Source organism: Bidens hawaiensis, unplaced genomic scaffold (assembly GCF_021521415.1).
Source record: "Bidens hawaiensis isolate Kalapana, Puna unplaced genomic scaffold, B.hawaiensis_p1.1 tig00005079_1, whole genome shotgun sequence".
In the NCBI taxonomy this organism is placed as follows: Eukaryota; Viridiplantae; Streptophyta; class Magnoliopsida; order Asterales; family Asteraceae; genus Bidens; species Bidens hawaiensis.
Genome location: NW_027491323.1, coordinates 417843 through 426927, shown reverse-complemented (window position 1 = coordinate 426927; position 9085 = coordinate 417843). Strand labels below are relative to the sequence as shown.

The window sequence follows — 9085 nt, the reverse complement described above, 5'->3', positions numbered from 1 at the left end:
GCAGTTGGCAAAACCCCAGCATTGAAACCCGGCCGTTGGTAAAACCCGGACATTACGACGATGAGTTGACACGAATTCAGTCAATACCAACTTAAGGTACCATAATTAAAACAAAAGGGTCGGTAAAACTCGGGCGTTGCGGTGGTGAGTCGGTAAAACCTGAGCGTTGTTGGTCTCGGGATTTGTGGTGGTAAATCGACACAAATTTAATGTGTTTCAATTATGCTCGTTACGATATTGAAACTACGAAACAAAATAAAATAAAAAAAAAACTTTGTCCAATATTGGACCGCCACTTGGACCAATAAGATGATAGCGTCACCAAACTTTCAAATTATATATATTAGATAATAACCTACTTTAATTATGTAGCCACTTTTAAGTTCTAATCGCATATACCTATACATTTATACTACTTAATAATAAAATAATTAAATATTTGTGTGGGCTGGGCCGGATATATTAAAAGAAAACAGAGAAATTAATCGATGCCCTAGCTAGTCACGTAGCCAATGTTCATTAGTTTGTTTTATAGGTAAAGAAAGGTTTCTATTGATAGGTACGTTTTCATCTAACTTACAACTTACAGTTTAGAGTTTTCAGTTGCATAATTTATCACTTTCTGATCATATCAAAATGCATGTTTCTGATGTCTTTTTGTATGTTTAAATCTGTTAGGAATTGAAAAAAATGAGTTCCATAGGTGAGAATGTAGATGACAGGCTTAGCATATTGCCTGAAGAAATCACTTCACAAATACTCTCTCTAATGCCTACTAAATATGCTGTGCGAACCAGCGTTTTAGCAAAAAGTTGGAGGTACACTTGGATGCTAGTCACTAAGATTGACTTTCATAATAATCACCCCCACCCCATCCATGGTTTTGATAACTTTTCAAAATTTGTTGATCGGGTACTGGACTCTTGCAAACCATATCAACTTCAATCATTTCGGTTACTCTTTTCTTACGATTCTTATAATTTGGTTCGAAAAAGTGTATCAAGTTGGGTTGATAAGGCACTGAGGCTGAATGTTTGTGAACTTCACATACAATTCAACATTTGTTACTGCCTTTAAGCCTTTACACTTACAAGACGCTCACAAAATTAAGATAGATATTGATAATCCTACTTGGTTAATTTGGATGTATCCGTTTCATGTCAATCTTCCTTGTTTGAAAACTGTTGACGTCGTTGTTCATGAAAAATGTTTTGTCAATGCGTTTCCACTCATTTATGGCTGCCCGATGCTTGAAAGTTTATCTTTGGATGTATGCATTTGGAAGGAGGAGGAAAACTACATATTCAATATCCCTACTTTGAAACGATTGAAACTAACATTTCAAAGTCGAGGTTGGTTCTTTATATAAAAAGTTGTTTAAACGTCCCTAATCTTGAATACCTATTTGTTGGTGGAGCATTAGGCTCGTTTTTTGTAATGGAAAATGTGTCATCTTTGGTTGAGGCTTGTGTTTCATTTGAAAGTACGACATCCGATCATCTGTGCATCGAGTTTCTAAAGGGAATAAGAGGAGTTAGATTTCTTTCAATTAAAAACGTAAGTTTTTTGTTAGTTATTCTTTACTCTTTGATTGACATCTGTTTACATGTACTAACTGATATTTTATACTTTGTTGAAGTTCCCATTCACTTCAAGCGCTCTGCCCTTCTTTCCGAATATGAAGCATTTAGAGTTAAAGGGTTTCTCACAATATTCTAGACCAATTCTTCAATATCTTGAACACTGTCCTAAGTTGGAACATTTGTGTATTGAAAAGGTACTTGAAAGCTCATTTGTTGTAATTGTTCACTTGTATGCAGTATGCTAACATTTGTGTGTTTCTCATTTGTGTTAAACAAAACAAAAGCTAGTAGGTGAATACTGGTTTGAACCAAAGCACGTTCCTAGTTGTATGCTAACAAACCTTACAACCATCAAGATTTAACAAATGTCAGGCCGTCAGGGGATAGACTCTGATATGGAGTTTCTGGGTTTCATGTTGAGGAATGCAAAGGTGTTGAAAACGGTAACAATCACATGGGAAATCAATTGCATAGAAGAAGAAAAGTGGTTGTGTGCGCAGTTGCTTGAGCTTCCAAGGGCTTCCAGGTGTTGTGAGATTCATTTTATTAGTAGCCAGTGGCATTATACTAGTAGTTAATTAGCCTTTTTGAAATAAACATGATATGTATGATACAATGGCCAGTCTTCTTCTGTTTTGGGATTGTAATGTGAACCATCAACTCTGTTAATTTTCTGAATATGGTATGTACTAAAAATCTTAAATGAAGTCTGTAATGGAGCATTGGCTTGTTTCGGTGCTTAAGGACAAGCGAGTAGCCGGGTCGGACGGTTCAGCAGGTCAGAAGTTGGTTTCACTCTTTTGGTGAGTTTTGTAGGTCGGAACGTGGGTCATGGGTGGGACCAATGTTTTGAAGCCCGGACCGGCCTGTCCACCCTATTTAACTGGGAACAAGAGGTGGTGCAAGCGGTCCGGCTATCACTATACAACCCGTTTAGTAAAAACCTGGCCGGTTCAGGCGGGCGGTGATTGAACTAGGAACCGTGGATCGGCAATCCAACCGTTGGACAATGACCCGGTTCTCTACCCATACCCCTTTTGTCTTTCACTTTATTTCTTTTATTTATTTTTCTTATGTATTCTCAATAAGTCTTAAGTTTTCAACCGGTTGTTAACAATCACACCAGAAACAGCACTCAAGAATTAACATTAATCTAAAGTTTTGCTCAATTCCATTTTAATTTCAATGTAAAAGTTTTGGTTTTGTAGATTTTTTAAAACTAAACATTCAACTGAAAAACAGGGTCTGTTTTTATAGTAACTGAAGAATCGGACATGCTTGTTCAAAGATGAAACGGATCTGATTCTTACCAGAAAAGCAACTAGGGGTTGGAATTAAAAAGCATATATAGTAAATTCACAAGAAATCAGAATGTGACACCCGGCTATTTAAGCCTAATCTGGACTAATGTAATCCGTAGTTACGTAAATAAAGTAATATAATAAATAAAGTGATATTATTTTAGTCCAAAAACTCCAAAAATATCTGCTATATATTTTTTTACGTTCAAAAAGTTCAAATTTTTGCGCATAGTGAACATTGCGTGAAACAATCTTTGGCGAAGACTTAAAAACTGATAGAAGTCCAATGGGCTTTGTTTACAAATGGCCTTGGGCCGAATGCATAACAAAATACAAAGACAAGAACAACTAAACACATACAATACAAAAGACTAATATAATACAAAACGATGCCCAACACAATTATTTCGATTACACCTTTCTGAACTTTGGGATTTTGATAAAGTATCATATTGGATTAATGAGGCAGTGAGGTTAAACGTCTATGAGCTTGACATACAAGCTGTGGAGATTGAGTTAGACTTTAAGAATGTTGACTTGTAAGACACTCACAAAGTTAAGATTGAACATGAGTGATGAGTGTGCGTACAATATGTGGGATGAGTTTCCATGCCAGGTCAAGCTTCCTCGCATAAAACTCTTGACATGACTTTTTATGACAATTCTTTAGTCAACGCATTTTAACTCATCAAAGGTTGCCCAATGCTTGAAAGTTTATTCTGGAAAGTAATAAGGTACCATGAGGATGAAGAAACATTCAATATCCCTACTTTGAAGCAACTAAAATTAGCATTGAGAAATTGTGAATCCAACAAAGTTGTTTTACACGTCTCTAATCTTGAATACATATTTCTTGGTGGAATATTGAGCTCCATTTTTGTAATGAAAGACGTGTCATCTCTGATTGAGGCTTCTGCTTCATTTTCTGAAATATTATATGGCCATGATCATGATCATCTGTGGGCTAAACTTCTAACAGGATTAAGAGGAGTTAAATCTCTCTCAGTCGGTTCATGTTCTTCCCTCTTAGCTGGCTACAAGTTCATTTAGGTTGACCTGAAATCCATAAATCAAACTCAAGAACCAATCCGAATTACTATAGTTAAGAGTCGGGTTAGTCTTTTCTCGGGTTTGGGTTTTTTGGGCCGAGTTAGTTTCAGATCGGGTACAAGTTTTCTCGGGTGGTTGGGTTTCAGGCAAAAGGGACAGCTCTAGTATTAATGACCATTTCCATATATATATATATATATATATATATATATATATATATATATAATATTATTAATAATATCTTCATTCATTAATAAGAATCAACTTAATTTATTGATATAACAGTTCTACTCAAATGTAGAGCACTTGCTTTACTAGTGAGAGATAGGGGGTTCAAACCTCACTATCACTAATTTATATGGGAGATATGAGGGATAACCCTGGCTTACCAGTGTTCGAGTCCTAATCTCACCCGGTTTTACCGGCTCGTCGCTGTTGTTCCGTTTGGCGGACGTGGGGGTCGGGTTTTATCCGGGGAATCCCTCAATAGGTGGACCGCTAGGGGCTCCGTCCGTCTGAACTCATGGCTGGCTTGGGCTACCTTTAGTCATAGGGGGCCGCGTACGGACTACCCAGCGTTACTTAGTTGGTCGTTCCAAAAAAGAATGATGAATATCACATACTAAATTAAGGATGGCGTTAACACACGTTTAAAAAAGATGAAGAAAATGGTAGAGTGTGAGCCGTGGTCATTTACTTTAACAAAATATCTAATTACAACATAGAGATAGGTAAGCGGGCAACAAGTTGCGCGCCCATCCCATTTTGAATGACAAACCCAATCCTACTGAAAACAAAGTTCTAGTTCTTTGCGTCGATAAGTTACTATGCACATTTAGTATGGCCGATGAAACATGCCGGCTAAGAGAGAAAAGAGCCGCCTAAAGAGAGAAAAACATGAAGTCGGCTAAGAGTATTAATTTGGGTACGTAAAAATATTTAATTTGGTGGATAAAGCTTTGCGACTATATTAAAAAGACGGCTAACATTATAAATTCGTAGGTAAAGTTAATTTCGGCAGCTAAATTTATGCTGCTAAAAGGAAGAGAAAAAATACAGCTAAATGAAGTTTTAGCCGGCTAGTCGAGTTGGAGCCGGCTAAGAGGGAAGAAAATGAGTCGTATAAGTGAATAAACATGGGTCTCGAAACCGGCTAAGTGTTACGCATGCCGGCTAAGAAACTGAAGTTGTAGGCTTAGTTTGGTCACTTTAGACATGTGTTATATTTGGATTGGTTGAAAGTGGTTCTCATTTACTTTATACACATTTTAGTGCTCAAAAAGTATTGGCTAAAGCTTAGCCGACTTCTCTGATGTGACGTATGTTTATTGGATAAAAAGCAATGATTGTGAAGATGATGATTAAATTAGGCATGCTTATTTTTTAAAAATTATGATCAAACTTGTTTATTTTGGTAATTTTTGCTTAAATATTTTTGTTTAGCATGCCCTATTCGTGTACAGGTATCTAGAATCCAAGTGGACCAAGTCCTAGCAACTGTGTTGGGATAAAATCAGCATGAAGCACAAGTACAAAAGCTTAAATCATCTAAAATGACTACCAAATTCCATCTATTTTGTTAGGATAAACTGATTATAGTTCAATTAGTTAAGTGTTTTGTAAATTAGATCCAGTTTGTACTTATATAGCATATTGGGCAAATGAGTGCATCTTTTTACTGCTATTTGTTAGATTTTTTTCTAGAAGTGGAGCTAATTTCAAACGTTTAATCACAAGGGGTGTTGGGTATAATTTTTAATCATAAGAGGGGTTTTTGGGGTTAGTATTGACAAATAAGAGAATGAAAAGCTTTATGTCAGTTAAAGAGTTAATTGCCATTGTTAGTGGCAAATAAGAGTTAATTGCCATTGTTAGTGACGAATAAGAGTTAATTGCCATTGTTAGTGACGAATAAGAGTTAAATTGTCATTGCTAATGACGAATAAGAGTTAAATTACAATTGCTAGTGGCGAATAAGTGATTTACAATTCTGATCTCTCCTACCCCCCTATTATTCGCTTATTCGCCAATACTAACTCCGAAAAGTGATTAAACAATACCCGACATCCCTTGTGACCAATTGTTTGAAATAAACACCACTTTTAAAAATAATTCCTATTAGTTTGTGTTTAGCCAACTTGCATTTCTACTCTTTAATTTCGTTAGAATTTCATAGGCCCCTGAATTTTTATAATTTTTCCTTCTAAACAATTTATGTTACCGGTTTCAAACCAAGTAAGATCTTACGTTTTCCTTTTTTCCTTTTCAGTCTCTTTGTTATTTTTTAATCTTTTCCTAGATTTTCTAGGTTTATTTAATTATTTATTTATTTTGAGTTTTTTTATTTGCCTAACAATTCGGACCAAAATTTGGTGGACATGTTGAAAGTTACAACCCGCCGTTTAACATTGTATTGGCGTGTAGCAATGCATTGAAAGTGTTTTGCTCGTATTTGACACCCGTCGCGAAACGCGAGCTCTCCTGCTAATCCATAACTAAATGATATTAAAAAAGTTATAAAAGAATATCAATTTCTATTCAATGACTTAATAGGAAACCCCGTATATATATATATCCCTGAGGAAACAGCCTCCACACTCTTCATATATCTCTTTCACCGGCCACCATGAACAGCATCGACTCCATTGTCTAACCCTGGCTACCAACCTCTCCACTCTTTTATTGAAGCTCGTTTATATATTATTATTATTATTATTATTATTATTATTATTATTCTTTTTATTTTATATTTGCTTTCCAATCCCAAACCCTAACTGATTTTTCGTTCGGCCCCGAAGGTATGGTGTTCCCACACATCCTTCCGGCTATATTCTTCGTTATTCCAAGATTCGGGGTAGCCATGCCCCTGCCCGAAAGGACCCCAAATTCTACCCGGAGAGCACTCCCACCATGTACCCTTATGTCTACATGATAGAATTATACATCTTCACACTTTTTAATATTAACATAACTTTTTTAAAAACTAAATTGATAGATATTGGAGTAATAACAATATAAACTATGTATAACCAGTTGGACTCGACTAGGTAGCTAGTTCCACATACTCCGGCGTAAGAAAAACAAAAATGTATAAAATGCAAATGGTATAAACACGCGTTGTCAAGGCACACTTTTTAAAGTGTTTTGATTTTAAACTTTTGTGTTTAATTTTTTAGGATTCACAGAAGCCTCAAATCGGCTAAGAAATTCGATCACACATAATTCACGCTTTATAATACAAAACTGTATTGATTGTAAGCTTTTGTGTTTGATTTTTTAGGAAGAATAGAAGCCTAGCAATGATTTTCAAGGATAGCTGGCTTAGCAGCTTGCCTGAAGATATACTTTAGCATATACTCTCTCTAATGCCTATCAAGTATGCTGTGCGAACTAGCATCTTATCCAAACGTTGGAGGTATAGATGGACACTAGTCACCAACCTTGTCTTTGATGATACTCAGATTGGTTCCGATAGTTTCACAAGTTTTGTAGATCAAGTACTCAAGTTATGTAAAGCATCCCAAGTAAAATTGTTTCGGTTACACTCTTTTAACGATTTTATTTCAAAGTCAAGTGTAACTAATTGGATTAATGAGGCAGTCAAGTTCAACGTGCTTGAGCTTGACATACAAGTTAAGAGGATGGAGTTGCCTCTAAGCATGTTGACTTGTAAGATACTAACAAAACTTAGATTGGACTCGAGTAATGAGGGTGTTTACTATATGCTGGATGACTGTATGCAGGAAGAGTTTCCGTGTCAAGTCAATCTTCCTTGCATGAAAACCCTTGACATGACTTTCAGAAGAAATCCTTTAGTAAATGCATTTAAACTCATCAACAGTTGCCCAATTCTTGAAAGTTTATATTGGAAAGTAATATGGTACCACGACGATGAAGATGATTACACATTCAATGTCCCTACTTTGAAGCGATTAAAATTAGCATTGCAGAATCGTGCACCCAACAAAATTGTTTTACAGGTCCCTAATCTTGAATACCTATTTGTTGGTGGAATGTTGAGCTCCATTTATTTAATGAAAGATGTGTCATCTCTTGTTGAGGCTTCTGTTTCATTTTGTGAAATAAGATATGGTCATGATCATCTATTGGCTAAACTTCTAAAGGGACTAAGGGGGGTTAAAATACTCTCATTTCAAAACGTAAGTTTCTAACTTCTTATCAACTTATTTTATTTTTTGTTATAGATATTGTAAATTTATATTTTAATTTTGTTCATGCACTAACTGTAACTTTATTCTTTGTTGAAGATCCCATCCACTTTTCGTTTACCATGCTCCCTCAATATGAAGCATTTGAAGTTAACAAGTTCTTGGAATTCGGGAGCAATCTTTCAGTTTCTTGAAAGTTCTCCCGAGCTGAAACATCTGTATATTGAAATGGTATTTTGAGCTATGAATTTGTAAAACTTTAGTTATTTCTATTTTGTACTTGTTAATTTATTTTTTTCTAATATATGATACTGACTATCTTTTTTGTGTTAAATACAACAGCTTCAAGAATCTCCTTGGATTGAACCGAAGCGGGTTCCGACTTGTATGCTAACAAACCTTACAACCATCAAGTTTTCTATTAGCAAGTGGTGGAAATGTGATACACCGTTTCTAGAATACATGCTGAGGAATGCAGAGATGTTGAAGGCGGTAACAATCATTCCAGAAAACTCAAGCAATATAAAAGAAGAAAAATTATTATGTGCAGAGCTGCTTTAATTTCCTTGGGCTTCTAGGTGCTGTGAGATGCATTTTAATGGAAATTAGCCTTTTTTTTGTGTGTGAAAATCATACGCATTTTGGAATATGAAAGTACTCAAGCTTCTCTTTTGCTACTCACTTCTGGTATTGTGAGCTTTTTGTTAAATATATGTTCACCGTTTCTTTGTTGTTGACTAATAGGAATTGAACCATGTTTAAAATCAAAAGTTCAGCCAGAGTAATGGAAAGTCGAAAGTGGAAGAGTCATGAAAGCTCAAATCCTATTGACCAGGTTCATTTTTCAAATAAAAGCCTCACAATAATAATTTGTCTAAAAAACATAAGTCGCAGACTCGCAGCATCCTTGTTTAGATTTAGTCGAAGTTGTTTCTTTCTTGTATAGTTGTATTCAAGTGAACCTCCAGCATTGAAGAAGAAT

The 9085-nt window shown here is 35.5% G+C and overlaps 2 pseudogenes; both read left to right on the top strand.

The window, feature by feature from the left end:
• Window positions 1-690: 690 nt before the first annotated feature.
• Window positions 691-2161, top strand: LOC143628856 (putative F-box/FBD/LRR-repeat protein At4g13965; annotated as a pseudogene).
• Window positions 2162-5100: 2939 nt separating this feature from the next.
• LOC143628838 (F-box protein At4g22280-like) lies at window positions 5101-8664 on the top strand (annotated as a pseudogene).
• Window positions 8665-9085: the final 421 nt, after the last annotated feature.